This window comes from Megascapheus bottae, chromosome 1, assembly GCF_031878675.1.
Source record: "Megascapheus bottae isolate mThoBot1 chromosome 1, mThoBot2.hap1, whole genome shotgun sequence".
Taxonomy (NCBI): domain Eukaryota; kingdom Metazoa; phylum Chordata; class Mammalia; order Rodentia; family Geomyidae; genus Megascapheus; species Megascapheus bottae.
The window spans coordinates 10,243,042-10,266,956 of NC_143509.1; the positions used below are offsets into that span (position 1 = coordinate 10,243,042).

Genomic DNA, 23,915 nt, shown 5'->3' on the forward strand with positions numbered 1-23,915 from the left:
TATGGTAATGAAGAAACCAGTGCACAACTATTAAAATCCTATTCTTTTTTTGCCAGTCCAGGGGCTTGAGCTCAGGGCCTGGGCATTGTCCTTGAACACATTTTTCTCAATGACACTATTCTTCCATTTGAGTCACAGCACAACTTCGGTTTTTTTTCTGTTTATAAGTTTCAAGGGAATCGAATGTAGGGCTCTGTGCATAATAGTCGAGGACACTACTCTAGGCCACACTCCTGGCCACATGTCATGTATGGTTTTCATGATTCTGCCATCCCTGTGTTGGAAATGTCCAGAGACTTGGCCTATTAATACACACAGTTTGGTTAATTGTGACCTGTGGGTATTAATCCTTCAAGGCCATGTAGAAGCCAAGGATGAACCATCCCTCTCCTGTCTCCAGGACACTGGTCCTATATCTGTCTCCTCATCAACACCATCTCTGCTCCTTCTGTGTCTTCATCTCTTTCCTGAGGACAGAAGCTGGAATTATGCTGGGCACCAGATCTGGGTGCTCAGATCTGTCTACCTGGGCCATAGCTGAAGAGGGAAGCAGCTTAAACAATAGAGTGGGGCGAGATGGGTGGTGAAGGAATGTCTTCTCTGCAGTATGAAGACAGGTAGGATGGTTTGGGCATCACAGGTGGTGAGGATGCTCTTGTAAAACCTTACACACAAGGAGTCTGGAAAGTGTATGTCAGTCAATTTGCAGGTAGGGGTTGAAAGTTAGGGGTAGCAGTATATGTAATGGAGAATTCTATAGCTACTGTGCTTTTCGTTCTCATTTGTGGGTTACCAAATGTAGCAGCATATAAATGGTTCAAAGCACTTTCCTAAGTTACTGGAGGTCCTTTCATTTTGCCTCCTCTTAACTTCCTGCTTTTTGCTAGTTAATAGAAAACAAGAGTTTCTCAGAATTCCCAGCCATGGACTGGCTTCCACCTGTGAATCTCAGACCTCAGCCTCTGTAATAGTTAGGATTCAAAATGTGAGCCACCTGCCCCTGGAACACTATATATTTTTATGGTGCAGGCTGTTTCAGCTTCCTCCTCTTCATGTGGTTAGAGAGGAGTTGTTCCATCAGAATCCTTTCTTGCCACACTTTACTCAATTTGTGTGTGCATTGATACACATGACCCAATGTGTATTCATATATCCTGGAAAATGAGATTTAATTTCTATGGTTTAGAGAAGGACAAATACCTTTTGTTTCTGTGAGCCTGACTTATTTCACTCAATACCACATTTCCAGGCCTGCCCATTTCCCTACAAATGCCATAATACCAGAAGAGGCAAGTTCAGAGGAATCAGAAGTAGATTCCTGCCTGCCTGATGAAAGAATAGAGATGAATAAGGAGTGACTGTCCATGTGACTGGATTTTCTTTTCAGTGGGATAAGTATATTCACTGCACTAATGGATGAGAAACTGCTTGGTTCTCCTAACTCAATATTGCTCTAGTGGCTTGAACTACTGCTGGCCCTTCCCCCAGGAGAATCTTCCTGAAATCCTCCAGCCCAGTTTACAACCCAGAATCTCAATCTACACATAAAATCCCACTCTCCCACCCTGTCAGTGGATGGCCTTTCAGAACCTACGGCAGGTCTCTGGCTCCAAAAATATGCCCCTAGTCAGAGACACGCATCATAAACATGTAAAACTCTTAGATCCCTTCTGCTGCCCTGGAACCTGCTCGCCCACACTACAAAAGTGTGGGCTGTACTGTCAGGTGATCTTCCTCTAGCCAGCCTTTACGTTCTTGGCTTTCCAACACTGCTGTGTGTCACTGGGCAGACATGTACCCAAAAGACAGGAATGGGCATCACAGAGTGAAAAAATTCTAGAAGTAAATCATTGCCACAATTCACAAACCCTAATATACTGTGCTTGATATGTGGTACATGGTTCAAACTTGTAAATACTTGAGTTTCAAATATTTAGAGCTGAAAATACCTGGATAATTGTTTTCCTTTGTATCAAGACATTTTTGTTTTTGAGCAGATGTCCAGGTGATAAAGAAGCACAAAATCTAACCCACATAACTATATAGACATAAAAAACCTATGACTTTATAGACATAATGTGTTATTTCATAAATTAATATGTTTCTATGACATACAAATCCTTAGCCTAATTTTGATTAAATTCTAAAAACTAAGTCCCAGTGATTGTATATAGAGATTCCCTTCTTGAACATTTGTTTGTTAAACTTGTTATTTGAAATATGATGTAGAAATCAATGTTAATAAACTCTTTAATTAAAAAAAATTCTGATCTTTCACTCACAGCACCCTGAGTAGGTAGGATCACAGATGTGAGCCAGCAGTGCAGCCTCGTTTTGGAGATATTAATTCTTCACTTGTTTGTAGACAGAACTTTCCATTTAAGACATTCATGTACATGTACAACGCATCTTAAACCCAATCACACCTTCCAAAATACTCCCTCTCCCCCTCCCCCATCTGCCACATTAATATCCACACTTCCTTTTATACATGCACATTGAGGATGGTGACAAAATTCTCTCACTGTCTGCTCAATGATTCCATGTGATTTATTCCTTCCAGCTAGTCCCCTATTCAAGAAACTGATATTCTACATATTTCCTTGATGAACTGTCTGGGAACTGTCCAAAGGGTTTGCAATGTGAAATAGCCTTCCTGTATAGTCTATAATTACCCATACTTTTCATCTTGTCATCTTTGCAGAGACAGACCAGTTTCATTTATGAAAGGACATGATTCAAAACTATACTTTAAGGCATTTGTTCTCCCTCACCCCTCTCCATGTTATGGGGTGCCTAGAGATGATTTGTTTGGCATCAGTTTGGCAAATTGTGTTCTAAAAAGAAGATAAGTGTGAGCTTATTGTTGTACTGACATGCTCTAGCTATTTTTATGAACTTGGATTTCTAATATGTTGTTCTCCCAGTGGGTCAGATGTATAGGCACAGGGCTGGGAAAAAAAGGCCTACCTGAGTTAGAAGAGGCTACAAGTGTGGGATTGCCAGAGCAGAGAAATATTTCTAAGTACATTGCACCACATGTATATTACACATTTAAACGTATATATATTTGAATATCAGGTATATACAGTTGAACATTCCTAGACAAACATTATGCTTTTCTAATGAGATTTCTTCCTTTAGCAGTTGTCCAAGTCTTGTCAGAGCAGAAAATCTAACCACAGTCTCTGAGTTCCATCTCCTGGAACTCTCAGATGACCCTGAAATACAACCAGTCCTCTTTGAGCTTTTCCTTTTCATGTATGTAACCATCATACTGGGAAATCTGCTCATCGTCCTAGCCGTAAGCTCTGACCCTCACCTCCACAAACCCATGTACTTCTTCCTCTGCAATCTCTCCTTGGCTGACATTGGCTTCACATCTACCATGGTCCCCAAGATGCTGGTGAACATACAGAGTCACAGCAGAGCCATCTCCTATGGAGGCTGTCTCACCCAGATGCCTCTCTTCCTCTTTTTTGGCTGCATGGCTGACATGCTTCTGACTGTCATGGCCTATGACCGCTTTGTGGCCATCTGTCACCCCCTTCACTATTCGGTCCTCTTGAACCCTCGCTGCTGTTGGATCTTAGCATTGGTGTCTGCTTTCTTTAGTGTTTTGAATTCCGAGTCACACAACATATTGATCTTACAATTCCCTTCCTTTAAAAGTGTGGAAATCCCAAATTACTTCTGTGATGCTTCTCAAATATTTAAACTGTCCTGTTCTGGTTCCCTTACAAATAACTTGTTCATATATTTAATTACTGTAGTCTTGGGGTTATTTCCTCGTTCAGGAATCCTTTACTCTTACTACAAAATTACCTCTTCCATCCTCAGGATCCCCACAGAAAGTGGGAGGCACAAAGACTTCTCCACGTGTGGGGCTCACCTCTCGGTGGTTTGCTTTTCTATGGCACCTTCCTTGGTGCGTACTGTGATTCCACTGTGTTCCATGGCTCCAAGAAGCTTGTGGTGGCCTCAATGATGTACACGGTGGTCTCCCCCATGCTGAACCCCTTCATCTACAGCCTGAGGAACAGGGACATTAGCAGGACTCTGAGGAGGCTGGGCAGCAGGATTCTCGGAACCCAGGACTTGGGTAGGACACTTAACTAAATGGAAGAATTAGGCAGCTCTCTGCTTCTTCTTCCATGTGGAAAATGTGAAGAGTAATTGGCTAATTAATTCCCCAGCTTGTTCCTTCATTGCACAGTAGTTAAGAGCCTTAGGATTCTTGAGACTGCGTATTTATAGACAGATGCAAAGATTCCGTTCAGGAGAATAAATGGTTTTTCTGCAGATGTGCCTGTGAGGCTCTCAATGCAATTGGTGTAAATAGAATATGCACAGAACAAAATTACAATAGTATTTTAGACTCCTAAGAATTTCCTGGAAGAAATGGAAAGACTTAGAAAAAAAATTATATTAAGTGAAGAAAGCCAGACTCAAAAGCATATAGGCTCAATGGTTTCCCTCATTTGTCCTAATCAGTAGAAAACTTGGGCTCTCCCAGCAGAGATCTACAATAGAACAAAACCTAGATACATAAGGCTATATAGAATGACACTAAATGAAAGACCTCCAGGATATAGAGACAAAATCCATATAATGAGTGATTGTTCTCCTTCATTTACTATGTTATCTTCCATCATTTTTGCTGTCCTTGGTTATCTCATATTCTTACAGGATTTCACCTGGTTTTCTGATATATTGTATATATGCATATTTGGTTATTTGGGGTCGGATATGGAAGGGAGGAAAACAAGATGAGGGGTGGGGTGGTGGGATGGAAATGAGAACCAAGACATAAGAAAGGGTATCAATGTTTGTGAAGTAATGCACCTTCTTTCTGGTGCATGCAATGCAACCCTTCTATTAATTACAATAAAAATATATGAAAAAAATAATTTTCCTGGAAGGAGCAATGACAGAGAAGAGAAGAGTTGAATGAAATTCATTTGACCTTTGAGTTTCTTCTGGGATACAGGAAGAGTCTAAACAAATTCTTCTGTGGAACATTTCTAATTTGTTCTTCTTCAAGCACAAGCATATATTCTGAGAGACTGGGTACTTTGGGGGTTTGTGTTATAACTTCAAGACTCCTTACAGTAGCTAATAGGCCTAGTTTACATCCACATTCATTTTGAACGACAGCAGCTCTGATGGGCTCAAAGCTGTATATCACGTGCCTGTGGTGTATGACCCTGGAAGCTGGACACTGGCTGCCTTCAGAGGAACCCTAGAGTTGAACCTGGAGCTTTCATCCACCCTTAGTCGTTGGGGAGGTTTGGAGTCAATATTCCCTTTTCATGATCTGGATGAGTAGATGTAGTCATGTGCACTCAAGGTCATTATTCATCAAGAACAAAACCATTGGAAGAGAATATGAATAAATTTAACTCTGAAGGTCGGGAATATTTTTTGTCTGTTATGGAGGTTGAACTCTGCCAGTGTGTATGATCCTTGTCTAGGCCTGTGGGTGAGCTGGACATGGCTGTAAATCTGAACTGAGGTTTTGGTGAGACGTTGCCCCACTGCTGGACCTACTGAACCTAGTTGGCACTGGTTGAAAGAGGCTGGTGAAGTGTCTCTCCTGTTAACTGAAACAGGTTGGCACCACTAGTATTTTATGTTCTGTGTACAAAATGAACCCACATTGAAGCTGAATCTACTGGAAACTAGACCAGAACTGAATCAGGATAGGCAAGTGCTGCCTTTGAGTGAGTTGAGCCTACCTGCAGAAGGTTGCTTCTGGTCAGGTAGAAAGTGAGCTGAGTAGGGGGAGTAATTTCCTTCTGAGCTGGTTTACGCAGCCTCTCTGGATCTTTTTCTGGGTCTGTGTTGGATGTTCTGCAGAATGAAGTAAGGGAGCTGGGAACAGCTCACACGAACACCCACCCACTGTCCAGCAATAGAGGGGACAGGAAGGAGAAGCTAGGTTCAGCGGGGTCTGTGCTGGTGGCTCCAGAGCTGGTGGTATGATGAGCTGAGTGGGATGAGGGGCTGTGTCTAGAGAACACCCCCTGCTAGGTTGAACCCTCTTGGTGAAAATGGTGTGGTGAGGACAGAGGTGGTCACTTTACATGGCTGTGGAAGGGCTCCTCTGTGAGTTCCTCCTTTTCCCTCTGTCCTCCTCCCATTGCTTTCATGGACAGGAAGTGTTGTTTTCTCCACCAGCCTGGTGGTGAGTTGCCTGGCTCCAGTGTGTCTCTGCCAACTCACAGGCGGAAGCCCAAACTGAGGGCCGCAGCCTGTGTCCCCTGCCTTTCCACCAATTATCTGTACCAGGGATATACTAAAAATGATTTAAACTCTTTTATTCACCAAATATTTTTAATGTTTTTATATTGGTGTCTCTATTTATGTGTGAATTTATTTCTTGGACTCTGGTCCTGGTGCTAAACAAAGTGTATAAGGCTGTCCAAATCTAAAAAATAGTTTTTATCTACCAATGCAGAATTGAATTCTTACAATATATTCTGGGCAATTCATATCACAGGGAATATCTGGTTAGGCCATAATACACACACACACACACACACACACACACACACACACACACACACACACACAATCATTTTGTCTTTCTCTTAATCTCTGTCTGTTTGTCCCAAACAGGTTAAATAAGAACTTATCAAGTCCCAAACAGGTTAAATGAGAAGCTATTGACACAGCCCAAAATCATAAGAGGTACTTCCTTGTGTACACAATTGTGTGGGTCCAACATCACTGACCCCACAGTCATGGTCACTGACCCCATAGTCGGTCACTGACCCCACAGTTGGTCCCCAACAGTTAGCAATCCTAGCTCCTCAAGAAATGGCAATCTGAAGTTCATGGTTACAATAAGGCTGCTGGAGAAGTGCAGGGGCCTGTTTTCCCTAATGAAGTAAGCTCCTCAAAATGCATACCCCCTCCAAAAAGTGAGGAAATGAGAGTTTTGACTCAGTGGTACAGCACCATCCTTAAACAAGGAAATTTCAGCAACAACTAATTTTCTACTGTAAAGATTTAGTTACTCAGTTCGTTGGTACTGAAGACCCAACACTCATTCATGTAGTTTTCTGGTTGGTCTGCAATGTGAAACTGACCTAAGTGCCAGTGAAATACTAGAAAACTTGAAATACACTTAAGTAGTATTTGTTTCCAAATCAGAGTTATACGTAGTGATGTTTTACCCTCAGTCTAATGCTATGTGTAGCTATAATTTACTGGAAGAGAAAAGCCAGTATTATAAATTTTCAATAGTTGGTCTATGAAGGTGAAATGTACATGGTTGGAGTGAAATAATTTTTCTCATGAACGTAGGGAATAGATAGAAAGATGCTTTCTGTCAACAACAGTAAAACTATCAACTAAGGATATACTGGAGAAGCACTCAAACAAAGTTCACACTCTTATGCTAGCTACCAGGTAGGCTGAGATCTGAAGAACAAGTTTAAAAGCGAGCTGGGGCACAAAAGGTCCTAAGACTCTTATCTCAAATTAACTAGAAAATGGAAGGGGGCTTGCATCAAGGGTAGGGTGTTAGACTTGAGCTGCAGAGCTCAGGGACAGAACCCAGGCTAAGTTCAAACTCCATGACCCTAAAAACACTAAATAAGTAAAGTTCAGACTTCTTTACATTTATATTCTTACAGAATCTACCTTCCCAGAATATGTCATCCTCCTGCGTTATGGAAAGAAGCCTGTCAGGAAAAGCCCAGTAGTTTGCCTTTAGAGATCAGCCTAGATAACCTCCTGTGGCCTAATGTAACATATCAGCCCAATGCATACAAAGCAGTGGTTTGGATCTGATAAAATCATAACTCGCTTCCTTATGCATCGCTTATCACAAGTCCAGGATTTGGGGAAGCTTAATATCAGAGCCAAGCTAAACCATTTCTTTTGAATATTTGTCAATGATACAGGTGTACTTTTACTTGCTTCTTGTGTCAATTGCATTTTCCTCTTCTAGCTTCAAGATTTTCTATCTGTCCTGTGAATGTCATTAAGTCAGTCTGGCTAGGAAAACAATGTTTGAAAACCCATTTTAACTATTCAGCATAAAGGCAGGCTGGAGATATAGTTCAAATGAGCAAACAGAATATAAACAGGAGATCCTGAATTGAAACCCTGGTATTGGACAGAAAACCACACTGGTGTTATCATTCCTTTTTATGTCAATCCATGGAATTGTAATTGTGCCTATATGTATACTTAGAATAGCACACATATAAGTATTAGAAAAGTACTACCTCTCTATATTCATAACTAGTAACCTATACAAATAGTTTCTGTGCATGTGTGTGAATTGTGAGCATGCAACTATCAATAATACAGGGGTTTCTTCAATCTCCAGGTGCGGGGCTGCTGATACTTGGACCAAGCCAATGTCCCTTACTCTTGGTTTTTTTTTCAAGTGAATTTGAGATGAAAACTCAACTGTCCAAGGAACCACTCACGTCCCTGTAGATTAGGTATTGGATTGCTCTTTCACTGCTTCCTTCAAATCACTCAAGCATTACAAGACCTCCATATCATAGAGTTCACGTACCCAGACCATCAAGCAGCCTAGAACCAAATGTAGTTGCCGGTGGATTAGGTTTGTCTATCCTCATGTAATTTCACTAGGAAACAAGATTTTCAATTTTCTTTGAAAGATATTATGGAATGAATGTCCAGAAAGAAATGCGCTCTTTACTTGAATTAGATAATGGTAACCCATCTACATATCACCTTTTAAATAAAAAAATGCATCATAGGAAACAATTAGGGGACCAAGTTATAAGTCTAAAATAACGCAAAACAAAAGGGCAGGAGGCAGGGTATCTGGCTACCAATTAGAAAGTTATGACTTCAAAGAATGGTTAAAAAACATAAAGCTCTGTTTCTGTCCAATTTTTTGATGTAAATTATATGTATTAAAAACTTGCCACTCAATCCTCGCTAAATTTTTTGCTGGGCCCACCATCTGCAGACATTCAACATTCTTTACAAAGTAACAATTTAAACATTGAAAACATACATTCCCCCTTTAGGAATCTATCCTGATATAGCCAGGACCTTTCTAGAATGGATTGTAGTAATGAAACTAGAATAATCAGGTATTCAAACAGGTAGAATTTATCAGATTATATATTCAAGTTTGTTGCTTCTGCAAAAACTACATAACAAATAAACTTCCTACCTGCTGTTGTCAGCTCGTGGTTTGTACAACCTGCTCAGGTAACTTTTGAGGTCATTGTTCCTCTGGCTTTAAATGAAAGGATTCAGGAAAGGAGTGACCACTGTGTACATTGCTGAGGACACAGCACTGTCCCTGGGAGAATGTGACAGAGCTGACTCAAAGTAGATCCCCACTGAGGTCCCAAAGAATAAGCAGACCATGGACATGTGAGAGTCACATGTGGCGAAGGTTTTGTACTTCCCACTTGAAGAGGACATTCTCAGCAGTGAAGAAATAATCTTGTAGTAAGAGAAAAGGATCCTTAAGATAGGAAGGAAACCAAAAATGGTAGCAATAATGTATTTAAATAAACTATTAATGAGTGTGTGCTTACAGGAAAGTTCCAGGACTTGAGAAGGGTCACTGAAGAAACTCGGAATTTCTACTTCCTTGAAATTGGTCATCTGTAATGCCATCCACACTTGCAGCTATCCATCCAAGAAGCTGGTGACAAAAGATAGCAGAATCAAGAAGACACAGAGACGAGGGTTCATGATGAGAGAGTAATTCAGGGGGTGACAGATGGCCACAAAGCGGTCATAGGCCATCACACTAAGAAGCAAAACATCCATACAAAGAAAAGTGAGAAAAACAGACACCTGGATGTGGCAGCCCACATAGGAGATGGCTCTGCTGTGAGTCTGGATGTCCACCAGCATCTTGGGGACTGTGATGGAGGTGAATCCAATGTCAGCTAAGGAGAGGATGGAGAGGAAAAAGTGCATGGGGGTGTGGAGGTGGGAGTCAGAGGTGACAGCCAAGATGATGAGCAGATTTCCAAACACAGTGATCAGGTACATGGACAGAAAGAACCCAAAGAGCTAAGGTTGTATCTCAGGGTCATCTGAGAGTCCCAGGAGGTTAAATTCTGAGATGTATGTTAGATTGCACTGCTCTGCATTAATTGTAGTCCTTTGATATAAAGAGAGAACAATACAAAATGAAGAAGTCATAATTCCACAATGATTTTGAACTCAAATATGCATAGTTGATATCGACATTCTGTTCCACACTTTTCAGTTGTGACAAACTCAATAATCCTAGATTGTTTTATGTCTCATATATTCCAATTTATGTATTCATTGTAGATACTCAACTATGTTAGAACATTATACGCAGTGTTATCTGATCAGAGAAAATACAGATTATTCTTCACTACAGCATAATTCACAGCAGTTTTTTTAATCTCTGAAATTCATTTTCTTCCAATGTGTTTGCAAGCTCCTAGATTTCTGCATCCTTGCTTTGTTTCCTAATCTCTCTCTCTCTCTCTCTCTCTCTCTCTCTCTCTCTCTCTCTCTCTCTCTCTCTCTCTCTCTCTCTCTCTCTCTATCTCTCTCTGTATGTATGGATGGATCCTAGGATTTTGACCTGGGCGTGGGTACAGGCCTTGAGGTTTTCCTGCCCAAAGGAAAGCTCAACCACTTGAGTAAGAAACTCCACTTTTGGTTTCCTGGTAGTTAATTAGAGATGAGAACTCACAGGTTTTCCTGCCTGTGTTGGCTTTGAACCTCTACCCACAGAGCTCAGCCTGTTAAGCAGCTAGGATTGCAAGTATGAGACACCAGGCCTGGGACTGAAGTACACTTAAAAAAACATGAACTCCTCAGTTTCCTACATATAAATAAATCAAGATCTCCGATATGATATCTGCTTCTTCTTGAAGTAATTGCAGGAATTGAGGAATTTGCTGACAGTGTAGCACGGGATTCCTGAGATTTATGCAATGTTGGTTGACATTTAGTGACTGGATTTCTTCCTTTTCAATCATCTTCTGATTATTCCACTTCCTATACTGGTTTCTAGCTTTGATTTCTGCAGTTTTGTTTTGTGATCAGTCAATAATCCCCTCAACAAGAATCTGCTATTCTCTTCCTCGAAGTCAGAGAGACAAGTTCTCACTGGGGGACTAACAAGGTCTTTCACAAATCACTTTCCAATATTAAATATTCGGTGACAATAGACAAATAGAAAGTTATATCCACGCTGTTGTTTTTAATGAAACCGTCTACCACCACTTCCATACGAATAGTTTTTTCAGTCATATTCTATTAGATAACAAGGAAGCCTACAAGAAAACAATAAGAAATTTTACGTAAGATTCCTGTGAGCTGCAGCGGAACAATGTAATAACTTACATTCTTCACTACTGTTATTCCTTCATGTCCTCTAACAGAATTCCAAGTTTCTGGCTTGTCTACATTATGCAGAAGCAGTACTTGCAGTTGTTTGCTCTTTAGTTAAGACATTTCACTGTATATTGAGAGAAGAAGGAAAAACTCTAAATCATGAGGAAGCTTGCAGAAAACACACTTGTATGAATAGTGTGGTACACTCAGTACATATTTGGTTGCATTGCATCTCTGTTGGGTCATATCCATGAAGTACAGATGAAAAGATTGTCCCATGCCTGAAGTGTATGAAAACCTCAGGCTCAATCCTCACAGTGGACCATGAATAGGGCAACACAGGAGAATTTCCAACTGTGGCGAATATTGCATTGGAGATATTTAGGGAGATGTCAGGGGACTGGCTGGTAATAGGCTCTTCTATGATTGTGGATGCACAATTCACAGAGCTCACAAATTGCGAAACTTGTTCCGAGCAAATCATCTCTAAGGACCCACTAACATGGATGGCGGGTGAGGAACAAAGGCCTAAAAGAATAGTTTTGAAGCATGTCCTTTGATAAACAAAACTGTTCTAGTCTATGCATAGATGACATGATGCAAAGTTTGGCTATTCTGCATTGCAATCCCTTTGGACAGTTCCCAGACAATTCATAAAGGAAATATCTAGAATATCAGTGTCTTGAATATGGGACTAACAGGAAGGAATGGATCACATGGAATCAGTGAACAGGCAGTGCAGAATTATTTTACAATACTCAATATTCATGTATAAGAGGAAGTGTGGATATTAATGTTTCCGTTGGGGAGGGGGGAGAGGGAGAATTTTGGAAGGTGGGTTTGTGTTTAAGATGCATTGTACATGTACATGAATGTCTTAATTGAAAGGTCTGTCTAAAAACAAGTGAAGAATTAATATCTCTGAACCGAGGCTGCACTCTTGGCTCCCATCTGTGATCCTAGCTACTCAGGATGCTGTGAGTGAAGATCAGGTTTTTAAGCCAGCATGGGCAGGAAAGTCTGTGAGACTCTAATCTCCAATAGACTACTCAGCAAGGGCTGGAAGTGGCACTGTGGCTCAAGGAGTGGAGCACTGGACTTGAGCCACAAAACTCATGGGCAGTGTCTAATCCCTGAGTTCAACCACAAGGACCGGCACAAAAAATGTTAAAAATAGAATGTAATATATATTTAACTCTCATCAATGACTCATGTGAAATGCAAAATTTTATTTAGAAATGCCAGTTAAATGCACATGGTGGTATGCTATAGCAGATTCCAAAAGTGACATCAGGACACACAGAGCCTCTCCATACTGAAAAACTATAAACAATGAGACACACTTTTCATATGATTTATTTTAGGCAGTTTCATTTGTTTGAACCATATTCTACATGCCAGTGAACCTTCTGTCATGTGGGAAAGAGTATTTAATATTTTTCTAGGTTAAATAGCAAGGAAAGTCATTTATTATTTTTTTCCTGACCCAAAACACTAACACATGAAGAAAAGGTCAACATCTCTGGTTGTGGGGCACGTCACATCAAGGGTAAAAGGCCTACCTCGTGGCCCAGTACTCACTTCCTGGTTTTGGAAATCCAACCTGCCTGTCTCCTGGTTGGGAGGTTTGGATATGGTTTGTGATGTAAAATAAGGCTACCTCAAACCCATGGATTGGCCCCGCCGCCCTCTCTGACCGCACCTACCTCCCCCTGTCCTGCCTACTTCTATGTTAATAGATTCCTGCATCTTACTTTAGCCCCTGGTATTTTCCCATTAAAGAGTCTGCTGTAACATTCTCCCTGGCGCGTCTGTGTCTTCCCTCTGGAGAAGGGAGGGCTGGGTGAAGGCGGCCAGCCGGCCCTATCCTTTCTCGGTCTCATCTTAGTCGGGGCGTGTTCTCTTTGCCCTTCCTGCTGGTCAGGAGGCAAAGAGTGCTAAAAACCCCAACATCTGGTCATAAAAGAAATGCAAATCAGAACAATTCTAAGATTCCACCTCACTCTACTTAGAATGGCCTGGATCAAGAAAACTAATAACACCTGATGCTGGAGGGGATGTGCCCAGGAGGGATCACTACTACACTGTTGGTGGGAGTGCAAACTTGTTCAACCACTATGGAAAGCAGTATGGCATTTCCTCAAAAGACTAAACATAGAGCTCCCCTATGACCCAGCAATTCCACTACTTGGCATTTACCCAACCATCCAGAAACAAGGGCATACTAAATCCACCAGCACAACAATGTTCATTGCAGCACTATTTACCATAGCAAAGATATGGAACCAACCTAGATGTCCCTCAGTTGATGAGTGGATCAACAAGATGTGGTATTTGTACACAATGGAATTCTATGCTGCTCTCAGAAAGAACGACATCGCCCCATTTGTTAGGAAATGGAAAGACTTAGAAAAAATAATATTAAGTGAATCCAGACTCAAAGGAAGATAGACTCAATGGTTTCCCTCATTTTCATAATCAGTAGAAACCTTGGGCTCTCCTAGCAGAGATTTGCAATAGAGCAAAACCTTGATACAGAAGGCGATATAGTATGACACTAAATCAAAGGACCTCTAGGATATAGAAACAAAAGCCATATAATGAGTGATTGTTTTCCTTTATGTACTATGTTATCTCTCATCTCTTTTGTTGTCCCTTTGTTATCTCATATTGTTAGAGTATCTCACTTTGTTATCTGATATGTTGACACATTGGTATTTGGTTATTTGAAAGTGGATAGGGAAGGCGGGAAAACAAGATGAGGGGTGGGGGTGGTGGGGAGAGAAATGGGGACCAAGGCATAAGAAAGGTATCAATGTATGTGAATTAATGCACCTTCTTTCTGGTGAATATACTGTAACCCTTCTATTAATTACAATAAAAATATATGAAAAAAACCACACCCTCAAAATACTCCCCCTCTCCATCCACCAACAGAAACATTAATAGACACGCTTTGTCTTGTACATGCATATTGAGTATTGTGAGAAAATTCTCCACTGTTTGTTCACTGATTCCATGTGATTCAATCCTTCCTGCTAGTCCCCCATTCAATACACTGATATTCTAGGTATTTCCTTTATGAATTGTCTGGGAATTGTCCAAAGGTTTTGTAACATGGAATTGCCTTCCTGTATAGCCTATAATTAGTCATAGTTTTCATCTTGTCCTCTATGCATAGTCTAAACCAGCTTTGTCTACAAAAGACATGTTTCAAAACTATTAGGCATTTATTCCCTTCACCACCCCATCCATGTTAGTGGGTCCTTAGACCCCTTCCCTTTCCTATTTCATATAATCCAACGTATATACAATACGCCAGGGAACACAGTCAAGTATAGTAACAATATGAGATTAACCAAAGGGCAACAAAGGAGTAGAGAAATAACATAGTACATTAAGAATAACTATCTCAAAAGATAAAGCTTCTGTTTCCCTAACCTAGAGATCTTTTCATTTAGTTTCATCCTACATGACCTTATGAATCTAGGTTTTGTGCTATTGTAATCCTCTGCTAGAAGAGTCCTAGATGTGTACTAATTATTGCCAATGAGAGAAACCACTGAGCCTATGTTCCTTTGGGGCTGGCTTACTTAGGTTACTTAATATGTTTTTACTTTTTATTTCGTCTTTCATTTGGTTTATTCACAGTTGTCACTGTTTTTGATTTCTGTACTCTTTGTTTTCAATGTAAATTTATCTGATTTGGGGAAGGAAAGGGGAATCACAGAAACAGTATAACCAAGAGTGAACCAATTCAACAGATACTCACTAGACAATATGCTGAAAATGAACTTTATAACTAGGGAGGGCACTGAGAGAGGGAAAATGGTGAGAAAATGAAGGAGTAGATAACACTATTTTCAAAGCAATGTTCTCATTATCTTAACTATGTAACTGTAACCCACCTGTACATAACTTTTAAAGTAAAATTTAAATGAAAAGCAAGTTGACTGCAATTTTTAGAAATTCCATTTTACTTCCACACATGAAGTCTTTTTTCCCCTACTATTATGTGTATGGTTTCCTGAGGTGAATATTGAAAATTTGGCAACTATAATTTAGTTTTCATTTTTATACTCAATACTTAGGAAAAATATTTTACCTACCTCATTCAGTTGAGTCCAATGTACATAATGATATACACTTGCCATGTAGTAATAGTCATTTATATAAAAAGACGGGAAGTTTTGATTTATATTTTAATACATGTTGTAAATTAAATTATTTTAAAAGGTAGAAAAAAGAATAGTTCTGTCTAACTGGGGTCTTTTATTCTTCCATATGCAACTTTAGTGTATGTGCTTTAACTTCTTTGAGGTCTTTGATCCAGTATAATGGAGCCTAAATGATTGTGTTGAGCTTCCAGATTTTTGTGTTGACCATCCTCCTGGATTGTTCTATCTGCTAATTATTGTCCTGCTTAACGGGGTGTGTCTGCTAAGAATTCTTCTATCTGCTAAGAATAGTTCTGTCTTTTATTCTTCCATATGCAACTTCAGTGAATCTGCCTCTTCTTTTTCGAGATCTTGACCGTGTATATTGGAGAATGAATGTTCGAGGTTTACTTCCACCTGCATTGTTCTGTCACTAAGAGTTGTTTTGTCTAAACAGCGTCTTTTATTCTTTCACATGTAACTTCAGTGTATGTGCTTTTATTTCTTCCAGCCATTGACCAAGTCTCAATTAGGAGACTGGATTTCTTTTTCCTTTTATTTTATTTTTTTATATTTTTTGTAATTAATAAAACCGTTACATGATATTTGCCAGATAGAAGATGCATTAATTCCTTTGCCATACAATGTTCCACACTTTAATGCAGACCCAGCCTTTCTCTGATTTGTTGTAATTGTTGGTCCTTATTAAGAAAGTTTTGACCTGTGCCAAGGAGGCCTAATGTATCTCCTATTGCTTCTTGTAAAGTTTTCAGTGTGTCAGCTTTTACCTCCAGGTCTTTGATGCATTTGGAGTTAATTCTACTGCAGGGTGACAAAGGATCCAACTTTAGTTTTCTGCAGGTGCTTAACCAGTTCTGCCAGCACAACTTGTTGAAGTGGCTATCTTTCTTCCATTCTGTTTTTTTGGTTCCCTTGTCAAAGATTAGGTGGCCATAGGTCTGTGGTTTAATATCTGGGTCCTCAGTTCTATTCCATTGGTCTTCAGGCCTGTTCTTGTGCCAGTACCAAGCTATTTTGATAATTATAGCCCTGTAATATAGTCTAAAGTTTGTAATTGAAATTCCTCGAGAGCTGTTCTTTCTGTTAAGAAGTTTTTTTTCCTTTACGAGGTCTTTTATTATTCCATATGAAATTTTGACTTGCCTCTTCTATTTCTTTAAAGAATGCCATTGAGATATTGATGGGTATTCATTGAATTTGTAGATAGCCCTTGGCAAGATTGTCATTTTCACAATGTTGATTCTTCCAATCCAGGAGCATGGGAGGTTTTTCCATTTCCTTAGTTCTGCTTTAATTTCGTTTTTGAGGGTTTAATGTTTTCCTCAAAAAGGTCCTTTACATTCTTAGTTAAGATAATTCCTAAGTACTTTATTTTCTTTGAGGCTATTGTGAAAGGAGTTTCTTTCCTGATTATTGCCTCGTTCCTCTCACTGTTGGCGTAGAGGAAGGCATTTGATTTTTGAGGATTAATTTTATAGCGTATTACACTTCCAAAGTTTTGAATCAGCCCAAGGACCTTGGGAGTAGAGTCTGTAGGATTCTTTAAATACAGAATCATGTCATCTTCAAAGAGGGATAGTTTTATTTCCTCTTTCCCTACTTGGATCCCCTTTATGCTTGCTTCTTGCCATATTGCACTGCCTAGGAATTCTAGAACTATATTAAAGAGGAGTGGAGAAAGTGGGCATCCTTGTCTCGTTCCTGATTTTAGAGGGAATGGCTTTAGATTTTCACCATTAAGTGTAATGCTAGCAGTGGCTTTTTCATACACAGCCTTTATTATATTGAGGAATGTTCCATGGATTCCTAGTTTCTAAAGAGCTGTTAAAATAAAGGGGTGTTGGATCTTGCCAAATGCCTTTTCCTTATCTATTGAGACAATCATGTGATTTTTGTCCTTGCTGCTGTTGATGCGTTGAATTATATTAATTGATTTGCGTAAGTTGAATCAGCTTTGCCTCCCTGTAATGAATCCAGTTTTATTATAGTGTATAATTTTTTTTGATGAGTTGTTGTAGACGGTTGGCTAGTATTTTGTTGAGTTTTGCATCGATGTTCATCAAAAAAATAGGTCTATAGTTCTCTTTCTTTGATGAAACTCTCTCTGGTTTCGGGATGAGGGTTATACTGGCTTCATAGAATGAGTTTGGTAAAAAACCTTCATTTTCAATTTCGTTGAAGATCTTGAGGAGTATTGGTGTGAGCTCTGCTTTGAAGACCTTATAGAATTCAGCTGTGAATCCATCTGGCCCTGGGCTTTTCTTAGGTGGAAGTTCCCTAATTGCCATTTCTATTTCAGAGTTTGAAATGGGCCTGTTGAGTTGTGTTAGTTCTTCTTGGTTCAGTGTGGTTATGTTCATACTGTCTAGGCATTCATCCATTTCTTCTAGATTCTCAAATTTGTTGGTGTAAAGGTTTCAGAAGTATTCCTTCTTGATAATCTGGATCTTGGTAATTTCTGTTGTGATATTACATTTTCATCTGCGATTTTGTTTTTTTCGTTATGCTCCCTTCTTTTTTTGGTGAGATTTGCTAAGGGTGTGTCAATTTTGTTAATTTTTTCAAAGAACCAACTCCTTGTTTTGTTGATTCTTTCCATAGTTTTTTTGGATACCAAATCATTTAATTTTGCTTTGATTTTAATAATTTGCTTTCTTCTACTGAGATTAGGGTTGGTTTGTTGCTCTTTTTCCAGGAGCTTAAGGTGAGACATTAACTTGTTGGTTTGCGATTTTTCCAACTTGTTGTTGTAGGCACTCAGCACTATAAATTTTCCTCTGAGTACTGCCTTTGCTGTGTCTCAAAGTAGTTGGTATTTTGTGTGTTCCTTATTGTTAAATTTCATAAACTGTTGGATTTCTGTTCTGATCTCTTCGATGACCCATTGGTGATTCAACAATGTGTTGTTCAATCTCTAGGAGTTACAGGGTATTCGTTGGTTCAGATGTGTGTTCAGTTCTAATTTGATGTGTTTGTGGTCTGAGACCATGCAGGGAATAATTTCAGTGTTTCTGAATCTGACCAGGTTTGTTTTATGGCCTAAGATGTGACCTATTTTGGAAAATGTTTCATGTGCTGCTGAGAAAAACGTATATTGTGTTGTTGCTGTTGGAATATTCTGCAGATGTCTGTTAGATCTAGTTGGTCTATATAGTTGTTCAGTTCTAACGTTTCTCTGTTGAGTTTTTGCCTTGTTGATTTGTTCATAGGTGAGAGTGGTGTGTTAAAGTCAACGACAATCACTGTGTTTCGATCTATGTATGGTTTCAGTTTAAGTAAAGTTTGCTTGATGACGTTCGGAGCTCCGGGATTGGGTGTGTAAATATTTAGGATCGTTATATCTTCCTGGAGAAAAGATCCCTTTAGTAGAATGTTGTTACCGTCTTTGTCTTTTCTTACTAATTTTAGTTTGAAGTCTATTGTATCTGATATGAGGATGGCAACTCCAGCCTGTTTATGGGGGCTGTTAGCTTGGTAGAGTTTATTCCAACCTCTCACTTTCAAAAGATGATTGTTTTGTTGGGTAAGATGTGTCTCTTGAAGACAGCAGAACGATGGCTCTTGCTTATTGATCCAACTAGACATTCTATGCTGTTTAATTGGAGAGTTAAGTCCATTGATATTGAGAGTTAGGATTGAGAGACATTTATTAGTTCCTACCATTTTTAAAAGCTTTTATTAGAGCCTATGTCTTGACAGTTCTTGTGGTCCTTAGATGGTATGCTGTTTAGGTGCCATTTCTTTCCCTATATTGCATTTATTTTGGTTTTCTATGTATAGAACATCTTTGAGAATTCTCTGTAGTGTTGGTTTTGTTGCTACATATTGTTGAAACTTTTCCCTGCAATGGAATGTTTTTATTGTTCCCTCAGTTATGAATGAGAGCTTAGCTGGGTACAGTATTCTTGGTTGGTAGTTATTTGACTTAAGGGCATGACGTATATGCTTCCAGTCACTTCTTGCTTGCATGGTATCTGCTGAGAAATCTGGGGTTTTTCTGATTGGTTTGCCTTTATAAGTTATTGATCGCTTTACCCTCGCTGCCTTTAGGATCTTTTCTTTGGTTTCTATTCATCCAGTTAGGATTATGATGCAGCGGTGTGATGTGTTTTTCTGTTTAGATCTGTATGGAGTTCTAAAAGCTTCTTGTATGTGGATGGGCCTGCCCTTGTGGATATTTGGGAAATTCTCTGAGATGATTCCCTGAAGTATATTTCCAATATCATTGACCTCTTTCTCCAGACCCTCCTCACTACCAATCAGCCTTAAATTAGGCTTCCTAATTGTACCTTGGACCTCCTGAAGTGCTCTATCATATTTCCTAGATTTGGATTGACTCATTTTCTGTTCTTTCTCTATAACATCTAAATTATCTTCAGCTCCAGAAATTCTCTCCTCTGCGTTGTCTAACCTGATATCAAAGCTATCTACTTTATTTTTCATCTCCCTTGCTTCTAATTGCTCTTTTTTGATGCCTTGCATCTCTTCTTTTAGATCATATATGGATTTCTTTAGCTCCTTGATTTCCATTTTAGTGTTTAGCTCAGTAGCTTTATTTTCTTTGGACATTTGCTGGAATTTGGTCACTTTTAATTTTTGGATTCTATGAATTCATCCATCTTTCTTTGAAAAACCTTTATTATGGCCTCCTTTATGGCTTCTTCTTTTTCACTTATCACCTTGTTTACGGTTTCCTCTTGTTTAGCTATGGCTTCCTCCCTTATCTCTTCCTTCATATTTTCACATTTTTCATTAATGATGTTTATCAATTGCATTTGTATAGCACTTGGAAGACTCTCCTGTAGCTTTCCAGTGACTGTTCCATTGTCTGTTTACATTGGGTGGGGGATGTTGTTTCTTGATTTGACATTTTTCTTGAGTTTCTTGTTCTGCCCATTTGAAAATGGGAGCAAGATTAATACTAAACACGATTATAGTTTTTCAGATATAACCAACGTAGATCTCTGTAGCTGGCAGACACTAGATGTTCACAAGTTTTGATTGGTGTTATCACCCTTTCTTTTTGTGCACTCACAGACCTGTCTAATACAACCACTGATAAGCGACTTATACCCAAAACAATAAGCCTCTCAATCCAATCTCTATTGTCTTTAAGTCCCTCTGAGCCTAGCGAGTAATTAAACACCTAGATATACAGTATTGCTCAACAGCCATCAAGTGTAGGTCCATGCATTATAAGGTTTGAAAGACGAACAGAGGACCAGAGATAGAAAAATAGAATGAGAGAGGTTAGGCGAGGTACAAGAGGATTAATGTAGGAGTGTAAGAATATTATAGTAATGTAGAAAAGGTATAGCGTAAGGATAACTGACCTAAGTTGGTAAATAGGTAGCGTATTTGAGTACAAAGTTTGGAAAGTATTAGAATAAAACTTATGTGCTGCTGCACGGCTAGCTCTTAGCCCAACCAGTGTCCTCACAGTGGCCCGTGGGATGGATCTTCGAGCTTTAGTCTGAGCATGCTGGGCAGACGTTTTCCTGCGCTTCTTCCAGGGTGGGCACCAAGCCAAGGGTCTGAGGTTTGAGAGTTCCCAGGGGCTCTCAGTAGGACCAGCAGGAGACAGCTCTGTTCCTAGGTGCGGTGTCCAGCTGAGGACATGTACTCCAAGGGCGGAGCTGAGCCTTTCTGATTCTCAAAAGGGGAGCTTGGCTGCTGGTTGGCCCTGCTGTGTTTCCACTGCTTTGTCAGAGAGTCTGTGACTGTGGGGTGTCCTTCAGTGCTGTCTTGCTCAGGATTCCCAGTTGGAGGATGCCCAGCTCATGAATTGAGGGGAAGCAGATGCTGGCTCCTATTTTCCCGCACACCCTACCGCTGTTTTCCCAGTGTCCTCCACTCTCCAGATCCAGTGTCTTCGGAGAGAAGCCTGGTGGGAAGTGGGAGCTGGGACAGCTCCGCCTCCCCTGGTGGGGTGCTGAGTCTTAGGGTCCGCCACCTGTCAGTCTCCAGTCACAGGCCTGGTAGTGAGCCCATTGGGCGGGTGGGAGTTGGGACAGCTCCCCTTCCCTTGGTGGGGTGCTGGGTCTCAGGTATCCCTCCTGTCAATTTCCAGTCAATGGCCTGAGGGTGGGGGCTGTTGAGGGAAGGGACAGAATTCTAAATTCCTTGCCCCCCTGCCCCTGCTAGACTTTCTCAGGCGGGGTGAAGGGGTCTGAGTTAAGTTCTATTGCTTGGCACCCGCTCTGCTTTCCCTATGTGTTTGGGGACGCGCTGTGCTACTCATGCCTCTGCGTTCCATCTGTGGGTGTCCACAGTGATGGGAAGTCTTTCACTCCCCTTAGGTCTCCTACGCTGCCTGTGCTCCGCATCTGAGTTCTGCTGCTTGCTGTCCTGATTCCGTGTCTGGGTTCCGCAGCTTCCGCGGCTCGCTGGCCCAGTGTGCTGATTTCTGCAGCAGTTGGGCTGCCTGGCCCGGTGCCCTCTGCTGCCACTTTTCACTGCTTGAAGCCTGTGAGGAGGGGTGGGGAAGGTGTCCTCACGATCCGAATTCTTTGAGAAAGTTGGATGTGAGCTTTATCTGGATTTCTTTTCTGGTTTGATTACTTCTCCATTGCTTTTTGAGTTTGTTGTTGTGGATTTCTTATGATAATTGGCTCGTGGGACTCCCTGGTTCTCTCTTTTTGAAACAGAGAGCTAGGAAGCGTCTCTATTGTCTTGGCGCCATCTTCCTTCTCCTCATCTGTACAGTTCTTGACAAAGTAGCACTGGAAGAAGATTGGAGCCAAGTCAATGGGCATTCATGAAGGAGGAGCTCATTTTTTAATGTATGAAATTTTAGTTTGTAAAGATGATGAATGTCTAGAAGGTCAGTCTAAAACTAAATTTTACAGTTGTTGAGATGTAAAGTTTTTATTATATAAATTTTCTTTATATATTCCTGTCTCCTTTTATTTTATTTTATTTTTTTGGTTTTCATAATACTGAGGTTTGAACAGGACTTTCTGATTGCTAACCAAATGGTGTGCCACCTATTTCTTTAAATAGTTATTTTATAGATGAGATCAAGAGCTTTTCTAGACATACTCTGGACAGATCTAGATGTCCGAGCACTCTGTATATCTCTGAGTAAAGGTGTGAGCCTCTAGGTCTTGGTTAATTCAAGTGGGGTGGATGCTTTTTTGGTTATTGTTATTTATTTGCACCATTCCTAGGATTGAACTAAGGGTCAAGAAAATGTCCTTGTGCTTTTTGCTCAAGACTAGCACTCTACCACTTGTACCACAGTTCCACTTTGTGTGTGTGTGTGTGTGTGTGTATAATTCTTGTTTGGAAGATGTATACATAAGCTGTATAACAGGGCAGAAAATTTATTGATGCACATAACCAGCAAAGCGAATAAGAATAACTTGGTTGTTTGAAAAAATCCTCAGGTTAAACTAAGATTTGACTTCTAAAATAGTAAAGCTTGGTCTCAGGATCTCTGATTCATCTAGACAACATTTGTAGTCATGTGAAGATGCATTTCTTTCAGATTTCTATCTTGCCCTAAACCTCTGCAGCACATTCCTATCAGGTCTTATTAAGATGATGTAGCACTTGGGGGTAAAGATGCAGCTCAGGATCCTTACACTGGAATCTAAGATGGAGAAGACCTCCACAACCACCATCACCTTCCCTTGGCACTGTGGTAGACAGGCAGGAAGGTGAGCCACACACTGCAGAACACCAGCATGCTGAAGGTCAAGAAATTTGCCTCATGGAAGGTGTCAGGCAGGTTCCTGGCCAGAGAAGCTTCCAGGAAGCTGGCCAGGTCCAGGGAGCCCAGGTATCCCAGGACACAGTAGAAGGCAGTGAGGGAGCCCTTGTTGCACAGGATGATTATGTGTCCCTGTTCAGAGTGTGCATCTATGTCCACAGAGGGAGGAGAGCTTCCCAGCCAAAGGCCACACAGACTCACCTGGATGAGGGTGCAGATGTGAATGATGAGGAGACCCAGACACCAGCAGCCACCTCATCCTTTTCTCTGGACAAGTGGCCTTGAAGGCCAGGACCATATTTATGGTCTATGCCTGGACAGTGCAGATAGCCTTGGAGAAGAGCAATGCCAATATGGACTGCTGGAGGATACAGGTGGCTGTGTGGGGGTGGCTGAGGAAGAGCAAGGAGCAGAGGAAGCAGTAGATGTGGGAGATCAGCTGGATGTAGCTGATCCTCGTTACTGCCTTGGTGCTTGACAAATATCCCAAGACCATCAGAGGTGAGTACAGAACAGTGGAAAACCAGGCAGAGCAGAGCTATTTCCATGCAGTCTTAATAAACAAGAAGCTCTTTGCTTTCAACACAGAGCTCTTTCTCTCATTGTTAGTAAACTGATTTTATGGACAGCTCACATACTGGTCCATGTCTGGTGAGGAGTGAGAATCACTATTAGTGTGTATT

The 23,915-nt window shown here is 40.5% G+C and overlaps 1 pseudogene; it reads left to right on the forward strand.

The window, feature by feature from the left end:
- Positions 1-576: 576 nt before the first annotated feature.
- Positions 577-23,517, forward strand: LOC150068350 (olfactory receptor 7E178-like; annotated as a pseudogene).
- The last annotated feature ends 398 nt before the right edge of the window (positions 23,518-23,915 follow it).